Below are 10,211 nucleotides of genomic sequence, written 5' to 3' on the forward strand. Positions count from 1 at the left end.
AAAGCCATGGTGGTAGGGAATGATGACAGGCTGAGTCCCTGTTGAATAGAAATGGACAGAGGCGGAGAACAGGAGTAAGTGACCCTCCCTAGGCTTTGTGTGCGGAGGGAAAATGGACTTCAAGAAGTAAGAACTCATGGTGTTCATGGTGTTGTCGTGGAAAGAATTCTAGATCTAAAGTTAAAGGAATCCGTTTCAAATCTCTGCTTGTCCAAATTACCTGTGTGACTTTGGACAAATCATTTCTCCTCTTCTGGAATCATTTTCCTAATTTGTAGAATGAAAGGTTCCTTTTAGCTCTAAATCCTATAAAGCTCTCTGGGTAACTGGTTTGGTTCTCACTGTTTTTTGAATATGACTAGCGCTGAGCTTCAGTGACCTTGGCAACAAAATAAACATCAGGGGTCCTTAGTACACTTTGCTTTGTACTTAGTGCCCTTAACTAAATTCAGATGAGTTACTGGGTTTATACAGTCAGTTATGGGGACCGGACCGGGAGAGAAAGTTAGTTATAGGTAATTGAAGTCAATATCAAGTTTACAAAACGTTTATGTTTAGCCAAGTAGTATTTCTGAGGGATTGTTTCACAAGGAATCTAAAGATGAAGAAAATACCACAGTCAAAGAAGAAAAAATCTCATACCTAAATACCCCCCAAAAAGTGACTTAGAGAACTATAAACTCTAGCCATCTGTAGATCTCCTTTCCTCATGCAAAATCTTTTTTGGGGGGGAGGGGGGAAGGAAAGGTAACTGGCATTAAGTGACTTGTCCAAGGTCACACACATAGTTTCAAGTATCCAAAGTCAAATTTGCAGTCAGGGTCCTTATGCAAAATCTTAATGAGTTTCATCTACACAGGTTGTTGTTGTGGTTTGTTATTGTTTGACCTTGGTTTTCGAAAAGGACCAATGACATCCAGAAGGCTTGATAAAGTAGGGCTTTTGCAATCAATATTCTTTACCATTTGGTAAACGACTGACAAATGAAAACAGTCATAATAGCTATCATCTCTATGGTGCTTAGTATGGCCCTGTGCTAAATGCTTTACAATTATCTGACTCTCACTTGTTCCTCACAACAACCCTGACAAGTAGGTGCTATTATTAATCCCATCAGGTGAGGAAACTGAGGCAAATAGGGGTTAGGTGATTTGTCCAGGGTCACACAGCTAGCAAGTGTTTGAGGCCAAATCTGAACTCAGGTCTTCCTAACTGCAAGCCCAGTGCTTTATTCACCTGCCACCTAGCTATAGCTATTTGTGTACAGCATGTCCTTAAAATTTGTTTTATTTAGGATTAACTAATCCCTTCCTTAATCTAATCTATCTCACTAATTTTCCCTTCCCCTTTCCTCCATTTCCCTCCTATTTCCTCTTAAAGTGAAATGCATTTCTGTACCCAATTGTGTGTGTTTTCTTCCCTCCTTTGACCCAGTCAGATGAGAGTGAGGTTCAAGTGTGAGCTGCTTCCCCTACCCTTTCTTCATTGTTTATATAAATGTCAGCTTGTCTACCCTGGCTTTGTGAGATAATTTCCCCTAACCTTGTTTTCCCTCCCCTCCTCTGTATTATATTCCAATTCTGATGATCTTTTAAGATCATCAAGACATAACAGAACAACTCCCAGGTCTTCTGTCTAATTAGATGCCCTCTATGACCCCTGATGATGAGAAGGTTCAGAGGGGGCACATATTATGTTATGTTCATCTCCTTGTGTTAGAATGTAAGCAATCAATAAACTATTTCATCCTTTATGATTGTTCATTTGTGTTTACCTTTTTATGTTTCTCTTGAAACTTGGGGTTGGACTTCGAAATTTCTTTGCAGCTCTGGTCTTTACATGGGGAATGTTTAGAAGTCTATTTCTTTAAAGATTCACTTTTTCTTCTTTACCATTATACTCTTTTGATGGATACCTTATTCTTGGTTATAAACCTCTATCCTTTGCCTTCTGGAATATTGTATTCCTAGATCTCCATTCCATTGCTACTGGGGTGTTATACCAGAAGCGAGTGAGACACACCACAGAGTATAAGTTTTAAGTGGAGAGTTTATTAGCCAGCGGCCATTGGGGAACTGCACCACAGATCAATGGCCACGTTTTAAGTGACAGGGTAGTTTATATAGGAAATTTACATGCCAGGTCACAGGGTGGTCTGGGGGTACAGGAACAAAGGCCCTGACAGATCACAGATTCTGACAGGTTATCGTTAAGTGGGATAACCTTATCTGTTGACATTCCTTGGAGGAGTCACGGAGCCCAGGGATGTTTGCTAGACTCCAAAAGGTCTGAGTCCACTCTTTAGTATGCAAAACTGGGGTTTGTAGTTAGGGGCTGGGGGCAGGGTTTTTTTTCCTAGCAATAGCTGGCTACTTAAGTATCACAGGGGGCTCCTAAGTTATATGTGATCCTGATTGTGGCTCCTCGATACTTGAATTATTTTTTTTTTCTGGCTGCTTGAAGTATTTTTTCTTTGCCCTGGAAACTCTGGATTTTGCAAAGCTCTAAAGTTCCCAGGAGTTTTTCTTTTGGGGTTCCTTTCAGGATTCTTTCTATTTCTACTTTGCCATATAGTTCTAAAAAGTCTAGGCTTTTTATAGTATCTTGAAATATGATATCTTAGGTTGGTAGTTCAATAATTTTTAAAGTTTTCTCCTCAATCTCTCTTCCAGGTCACTTGTTTTTGCTATGAGATATCTTATATTTTCTTTTATCATTTTCAGTCTTTTGTCTTTGTTTTAATATTCTCTGCTGTATTATGTTGTCATTAGTTTCTCATTAACATTCTAATTTTCAGGGAGTTTGTTGTTTGGACAAGCTTGTGCCAAGCTATTAAGTCCCTTTCTAATTCTTTCTTCCATGTTTCTCATGTCTTTTCCAATTTTTTTCCTTTCGTGCTCACATTACATTTACAAAAATGTTTTTAACTCTTAAAAAAAGAACAACTCTTGCTTCAACTCTTTCAGGAATTCTAGTTGAGCCCATGATGTGCTTTTTCTTTGAGGCTTTGCTTGTAGATGTTTTGGAGTTATTTTCTCCTTCAGGATTTGTGTTTTTGAATATTTCTGTAACCATAATAGTTTTTGATGGTGATGTTCTTTTTTTGTTTGCTCATTCTTTTAATCTATTTTGTGTTACGGTCAGACTTTGTATACTTTTGGCTGGTTCTACTGCTGCTTTCTTGGAGTATTGAGTTTTGTGTTATTACAGGCTCTCAGGGGCAGGTCAGGCTGGACTTTGCACACTTTCAGTGCTCCCTAAGTGGTCTGATCAGGGAAAAATCTGCTGCCCTCCTGGTCTGAGCTCTGAAAGTTCTTGACCTGGATTTGGGCCAGAGCAATAGGAGATTGCAGGCCGCTGCTGGCTTTATCCATTATTAGCCAGCTAGGAAGCCCAGCTGTTTCAGAGTGACAGAACTGTAGATTTCCCTTTAGTCTGGGATTCCTGCCTTGGTTTTTCCTCAGCAGGCTTTAGACTGGGCTAGAAGCTGGAGCAGAGTCTGTATTCTGCTTGCTTCTGGATTTTCTCCTTTTTTAGTACATTAGGTACGGGTCCCTTCCTCAGACTACCCTGGATCTATGACCTGGAACTTGGCAGTGGGAGATAAAGCTGCCAGTTGGCTCCTGTTCCCGTACCCTGTTGCATCCCAATATGGGTCTGGGACCTCTTCTTCCTGGGCACAGCAGGGCTCTTGGTGCCCCACAGCTCTGGCCAGACTCCTTTCCTAGTGTTCCCAGAACTCTTTCTCTGTCTCCCAATGTCAACCTGGGCTGGACAAATAACTCACTGTGATTTTTTCTTGGATTTCCTCATGAGAATTTAGTTCTGTACATTTTTTTATATTCGTTTGGAGGGGTTTTTTTTTTGGAAGTAAGCTCTATGGTACTTGCTACTTTTGCCATCTTGACTCTGCTATCAGTAGGAGATATATCCTTAAACAAACAAGGCACAGAGGCAATTGCAGAAGATGAAATAAATAAACTTCGAAACTGAAAAGCTTCTTGACAAAATTAATGCACCTAGGAAAAGAAGGAAAGTGGCTAAATGGAAAAAAAAGTATCAAATTTTTCTGATAGTTTGGTATCCGAGATATACAATAGTTAACATATATGTGTGTGTATATATATATATATATACATATATATATACACACACATACATATATAATATGTATACATACATAAATGTATGTATACATATATAAATGTATAATATTTGTTCTATATGACCAAAAGTCAGTCCCCAGTGACAACATGGTCTGATGATATGAACTAAAGAAGTTTCCAAAAGAAGAATTTTGAAATATTAACAGCCACATGAAAGCATATTTTAAATCACTAATAGTAAGAGAAATGCAAATAAAAATAACCCTTAGGTTTCACCACACACTATGAAAATTGGCAAAGATGACAAAAGATGGCATTAGTCAATGTTGGAGGGGTTGTGGGAAGATAGGCACACTTGCATTGTTGGTGGATTTGTGAAACAGTACAACCATTTTGGAAAGCAATGTGTAATCATGCAACTGTTTCTTTATTTTCTATTTATCCTGTATGTAGCTTGTTTGTATATATTTGTCATCTTCCCCATTAGATTGTGAGCTTCTTGAGGGAAAGAAATATCTTATTTCTTTTTGTATCCCCCGTGCTAAGGCACAGAGTCTAGTACATAGGGGACACTTTATTGATTGATTGACAAGAGCGCAAGTTGAACAAGCCATTGGGAAAATTAAGGAGCAGGTCAACTGGCTCTCTGATTGCATCTGGTATTTATTTTCATGGCTGGGATTTGATCCCTGAGGACCCTGAATTCAAATTGCCTTACAAACCTCTTTCCACAATCCGGCTAGCAGCTTCTGTGGGGGTGTAAGATCCACCCACAGCCAGCACCCAGAAAGCTGCCAACAGCACAGATTCTTTTGATCTGCTTAACTAAGGAAAGCAAGGTTAACCGGTTGACAAGTTTACTTTAATCCAGCATACAGACAGCATTCACTTAGTTCAGGGGGAAAAAACCAGCACCCTCAACTTCAGAATACAATACAAACAAATTACAAACATCAACAGACAGACCCAATACAGATTCATAGTTACGAACTTCTAGGTTCAGGTTCAGCCCGGGAGCTCAGAACAAGGGCTGGCCCAGAGTCACGCACCACCACTGCTGTAGGGAAGAGCTCCAAGGAAGAGGAGGCCAACCCCTTTTTTTATATCTTTTTCAGCATCAGGGGTGAGTCACACAGGCAACTCACCCATGTGACCTAGAATCATCACAAAGAGGCAACTTAAACCCACCTGGTCTAAAAGCCTCTGTTTTCCCAGACATGTAAACTAGGCCCTCCCTGGAGTTAGCCCCACCTTAGTTGCTAATCCACACCCACTAAGGTTTTACACCTAATAGGGGTTTGGGTCTGGGGCTTAGCACCTAGTAAGGCTCAACGAAATACACTAAATTACTCAAAGGGAACAAAAGCTAAACTATTCAAGGGCACTTGTTGAACTAAGTGCTAAGGAGCCCATTTTGCTTACCAACACAAAACCTTGGCCAGCTGCCTGATAGGCTCAGTCATAATCCTGATCATGACATGGTGGTATGCTGCAACTCATCCAGTGCATCTACCTTATTCATGTCCTGGACAGGAGAGCTTTTGCTCTTGACAATGGGGTGCTGGGATGGGGTGGGAAGTGGATTGTGAACCAGTGAAAACCAGTTTGACCTGTCTGGCCCCAGCCCACCTCCATCTCCAACCCTTAAGATGCATATATGACCCAGAGACCTTCCTGCTTCCAAGCTCTTTGCTAGATGGTACTGGTAGAGTTAAGTTCCCTAAAACTCTACCCCTTATTCTTCATTCTTTATTAGATAATTTAGAAAAATACCCTCACTTCACTAGTCCTATAGATAAAAGGATAGTTTCCAATTGGTATTTTGCTGGTTCATTGCCTAAAACTCTTGCCATCTTGACTAAACTCTATAGTTTCAACCCTGAAGGGCTCTGGGTCTTTGACAGGAGGGTGGATTCCTCCTTCTCATTCCACCTCCAAGGGACTGAGCACTGAGACTATCCCCACTGGCATCTTTCTCCTTCTCTCCTTGTTGTGTGAGGTAAATAAAATGTGAAGACTTCACGGGGAAGATATGTATAAATATATATCTATATCTATTCATATCTATACTTAGAAAAGTTTAAAAATCAAGAAATAGGGAAGTGGAAGAATTCTGCCGAGGCTATGGGAGTCTGACTGCTCAGCCTCTGGGAAAGTTTACCCTGAAACTTTTTGTTCTTTCTTCTGGTTCTGGTTTAAAGATTTGCTCAGTAAGAATAGGGTCACTGTGACCTGCTTTCCTTTACTGTAAAAGTACTGTAGAAGAATGGAGAGGGTCTCCCCCTCACGTTATCCTATTCTCCTTCTTCAGATTTATAGATGTCACCTCAGTTGTAATCATTAACTAAGGGAATGGGAATTGGAGTTTCTGTGCCTTGATTTCCCAGTTCTTTGTCTAGCTTTTTGTGCTCAGATTGTAAGCCCACCTCCCAGCCAATGGTGAGAAGGGTCAGAGGTGGGTGGGAATTCTCTTGCCTTTGGTATAATTATTGGTGCTTTGTCCCTTGTACTCTGCCTCCCTTGCTGGTTCTGTTCTGTGCTGGCAGAGGGTGCCCTATTCTCACAAGAATTGAATAAAATTCAATTTCTGTTCACACCTTGAGATGGCTCCTTGTTAGTATTATTTGGTGAGGGTCAAATATCCCACAGATTGTGATCAGCAGGGCTAGGTTCAAACAATGAAATAACATTTTCTCCCAATTCCTACAACTGAATAAAGATTTTTCACAAGACAGAAGTTGGACTATATCCACAGTTGAATAGAAAGTGAACTGGGCTAGCTCTAGAGTTGAGTCGGTGTAGTTCACTCAATTATAATAATCAGAACTAGGAAAAATAACAAAATTCATCTCAAAGAACAAAAGGTCGAGAATACCAAGGGAATCGATGAAAAAAATGTGAAGGAAGGTGGCTTAGCAGTACCAGATTTCAGATTTATTACAAAAGCAGTAATCATCAAAACAGTCTAGTGCAGTCTGGGTCCAGAAAATGTCTAGTTCCCCATTTGGCCTTTGAATGTTGTAGTTTGTCCTTCGTTCTCTAAAAGGATCATGACATCAGAAAGCTGATGCCATGACTGGCAAGTGAATTGGATTTAAACGAGAGAGGGCTGGGCAAAGTCACCAGCCTCACTTTCTCCTTGGGAGCCATCTGGCGTGACTATGAAATATGGCCTGTGACCAAACCCCATCTCTTTTCTTGTCTATATTATTCAAGGAGGGTGAGGTCAGAATAGACAGAAGCTACCTGGTGTGTCTTCTCCCCCTACCTTAGAAGGATGTAGAGACAGCAGGCTGGAAGTTTCAGTGTGAGTGCAAACCCTTCAAGCTAGCTCCTCCTCTTCCTCTTCCTTGTAGCTGCTTCAGGTTCCTGTGATCCAATTCTAAAGGTGACTTGCCTTCCCAATCCATGGTCCTTTTCATTCTGATCTTCCAGTTTAACCCATTCCTGTCTCATGCATGATCAACTGGATCACTTTCCCCAGGATCTCCTTGTACTGGGACAGCCCAGGAACACCCCTGCATCTTTATATTTCTGTCACATAAAGGTGTTAGGGACCAGATCTACTTATTAGGTCCTAACACTCCAAGCGAGGAACTTGGAAGGAGGAGGGGAGTTCCTAGTCTCTGGGTCATATATGTATCCTGTGAGTTGGGGGATAGAGCCTGGGGCTGTACTGAAGAGGTTTAAGAAAAATGATTATAGGGAAGTATAGGTTTCTAGGGGTGCTTGAGACCCCAAAATACCAACATGCCGGGTCCTGCTGAAAGAATTAGACTCAAGCCTTCTCAGCCAAGGGAAAAGACAAAGTTTATTAAGGATTCACCATAATGGGTTGGCTTAAGAAATCCAACCCTTTGTGATGCCTGTTTTCACAAGCGGGCCAGATTCAATCTGAGCTGAGCTAGATTGAACCTGAGCGCTTTCATGGAGGCAAGATGGAGATCATATACACAAAGATTGTGGGAGGAATTGATGGGGTGATGGAGGGGTTTAGGGAGGGTCTTGAGGAAGAGACTAAGGAGGAGCTCGATGGGACCCAGATGAGGTCAGACTCCAAGAACCAAGAGAATGGGATTAAGGGTGGGAAGTAGCTGAAGGCCTGGATATTGATGGTATCAAGGGTGGGAAGTAGCTGCACAATAGAGGGCAAGGCTAGGTAGAGATTTGGGCCTAATGATAATGTAAGGTTATGGCCTTAGAGAAAGGCCAGATCTAGTTGGAAGATTCAAGGAGAGTTCAAGGGGGCTCCCAGAGACTGTATTCCAGATTCAAGGGGGTTCCCAGAGACTGTGCCCTCATCAGTACCAGTCAAATAAATTTTCATGGGCTCACAATATTTTTTCTTATTGTTTTAATTAAATTATGATAGCCAACCTCTTTGCTTTATCTTTTTGGAAAAGGTCTACGGTATTTATTACAGATGTTAGCTCTTGATTTTAGACAGATTGTGTTTGTCCTTTGTTCTCGAAGAGGACTGTGACATCAGGGAAATGACATGACTTGCAGTTGACTTGGATTTGAGTGAGGGAGGGCTGTACAAGGTTACCAGTCTCATTTTCTCCTCCCGAGCCATCTGGATCTAGTGGTGTGACATTCACCAAGAGGACTGTGGAGATGACCCAGGATGAAGTGGGAGACCCTGGCCCTTTCAGGCTAAGTCCTTTTCATGTACTCAGAGTGAGGTAACACCCAGTCAGTGAACAGACGTCTTTAAGAAGTGATGGCTCCTTTAATTAGAAAGAAAAATCAAGCTGGGAGGGGAAGACCCTCAGGGTTGCTGTTCTAAAGAGAACCACTAAGCCTGGGGGCCCCAAAATAAAAGATTGGACCACAATAAGTCCCTGCCCAAGCTCCACTCAAAGGCTGTATTTTGGCTTAGAGTGAATGTCAACGTTAGGTTGAACTTAGGAACAGCAGCCCTGTGGGTCTTCCCCTCCTGGCCTAATTTTTTTTTTCTAATTGAGAACTATTCACTGAATGGGCATTACCCCATTTTTATTTTTGATATAATTGTGTATTGTATTTGGTCAAATTTTTAACCTATTGACACACTCATGTTACCTTATTAATATTTTATTATGTGTATAGTTATTCTAATATTGAACCAACCCTGAACTCCATGTTTGTGGCATACCTACCTGGATCTCTAGCAATTCTATTTCAGAGAAACATTGTGGGTTCCTCTGCACAGTGGGCGAAGCCTGTAGAGGTTGGGTTGGGGGCGCTGAGAGGCTGACAAGCAAGCTGGTGACGTGCAATTGGGGAATCCTGAAAGTATTAACGTAGAGAGAGCTCCTTCTCTAGTGTAAATACTTACACATGTTGCTGGGGGTGGAGATGTTGATCAGCTGTTAAAGTAAATGGGGATAGAGGAGTAAGGACTAGACTTGGGATTTCATTGATGTAAAGTGAGGCAACTTGCTTTCCCTTCTCTATAACTTAAGTTGAATTACCTAGAGAACACTGACTGACCGAAGCTTGTCCAGGGTAATGTAGTCAGTACTCACACTTGTACCCGGATCTTCCCTGGCTTCGAGGCTAGTCATACTGCTTTTGCATAGAATAAGCTTTATTTATAAAGAAGGAAATGTTCTGGTTAAACTTTGTGTTTAACAGGGACTTGCACCAGTACGGGCATTATCATTTAAGAATTATCACAATGAGATAAAGCATCACTATGATTCGTAAGGGCCATTGTTTTGTCTATCACTGTGCTGTAGATGTGCACTATCTATTGGTGATGAAGTTGGAACATTTCTGGAAGTGATAGAATGCCAACCTATCATGGATAACAGATTGCTTCGGTACAGCTGTGGAAACCCTTATACAACCCAACAATTGAATTCACTGATACTTCCTACCACAGTAGGGTAGGATTTAACAAGCATTTACTTAGTACTAGCTTAAGTTAGGTATACTAAGACAACTCTATTAGCAGTCCCTTTGAAGAGGTTATATTCCAATGGAACAGTAGGGGGAATAGTAGAACTATGTACTCTCCATAGATCCTATGAGGTAGAATCTAGTGTGCATGTTGAAGGTTAGTGGTAGTATGAGTTTCTTCCATGTACCAGGATTTTCATTTAGTGCCTGGGTGAAAGA

The sequence above is a fragment of the Trichosurus vulpecula genome, chromosome 2 (assembly GCF_011100635.1).
Source record: "Trichosurus vulpecula isolate mTriVul1 chromosome 2, mTriVul1.pri, whole genome shotgun sequence".
NCBI classification, from domain to species: Eukaryota; Metazoa; Chordata; class Mammalia; order Diprotodontia; family Phalangeridae; genus Trichosurus; species Trichosurus vulpecula.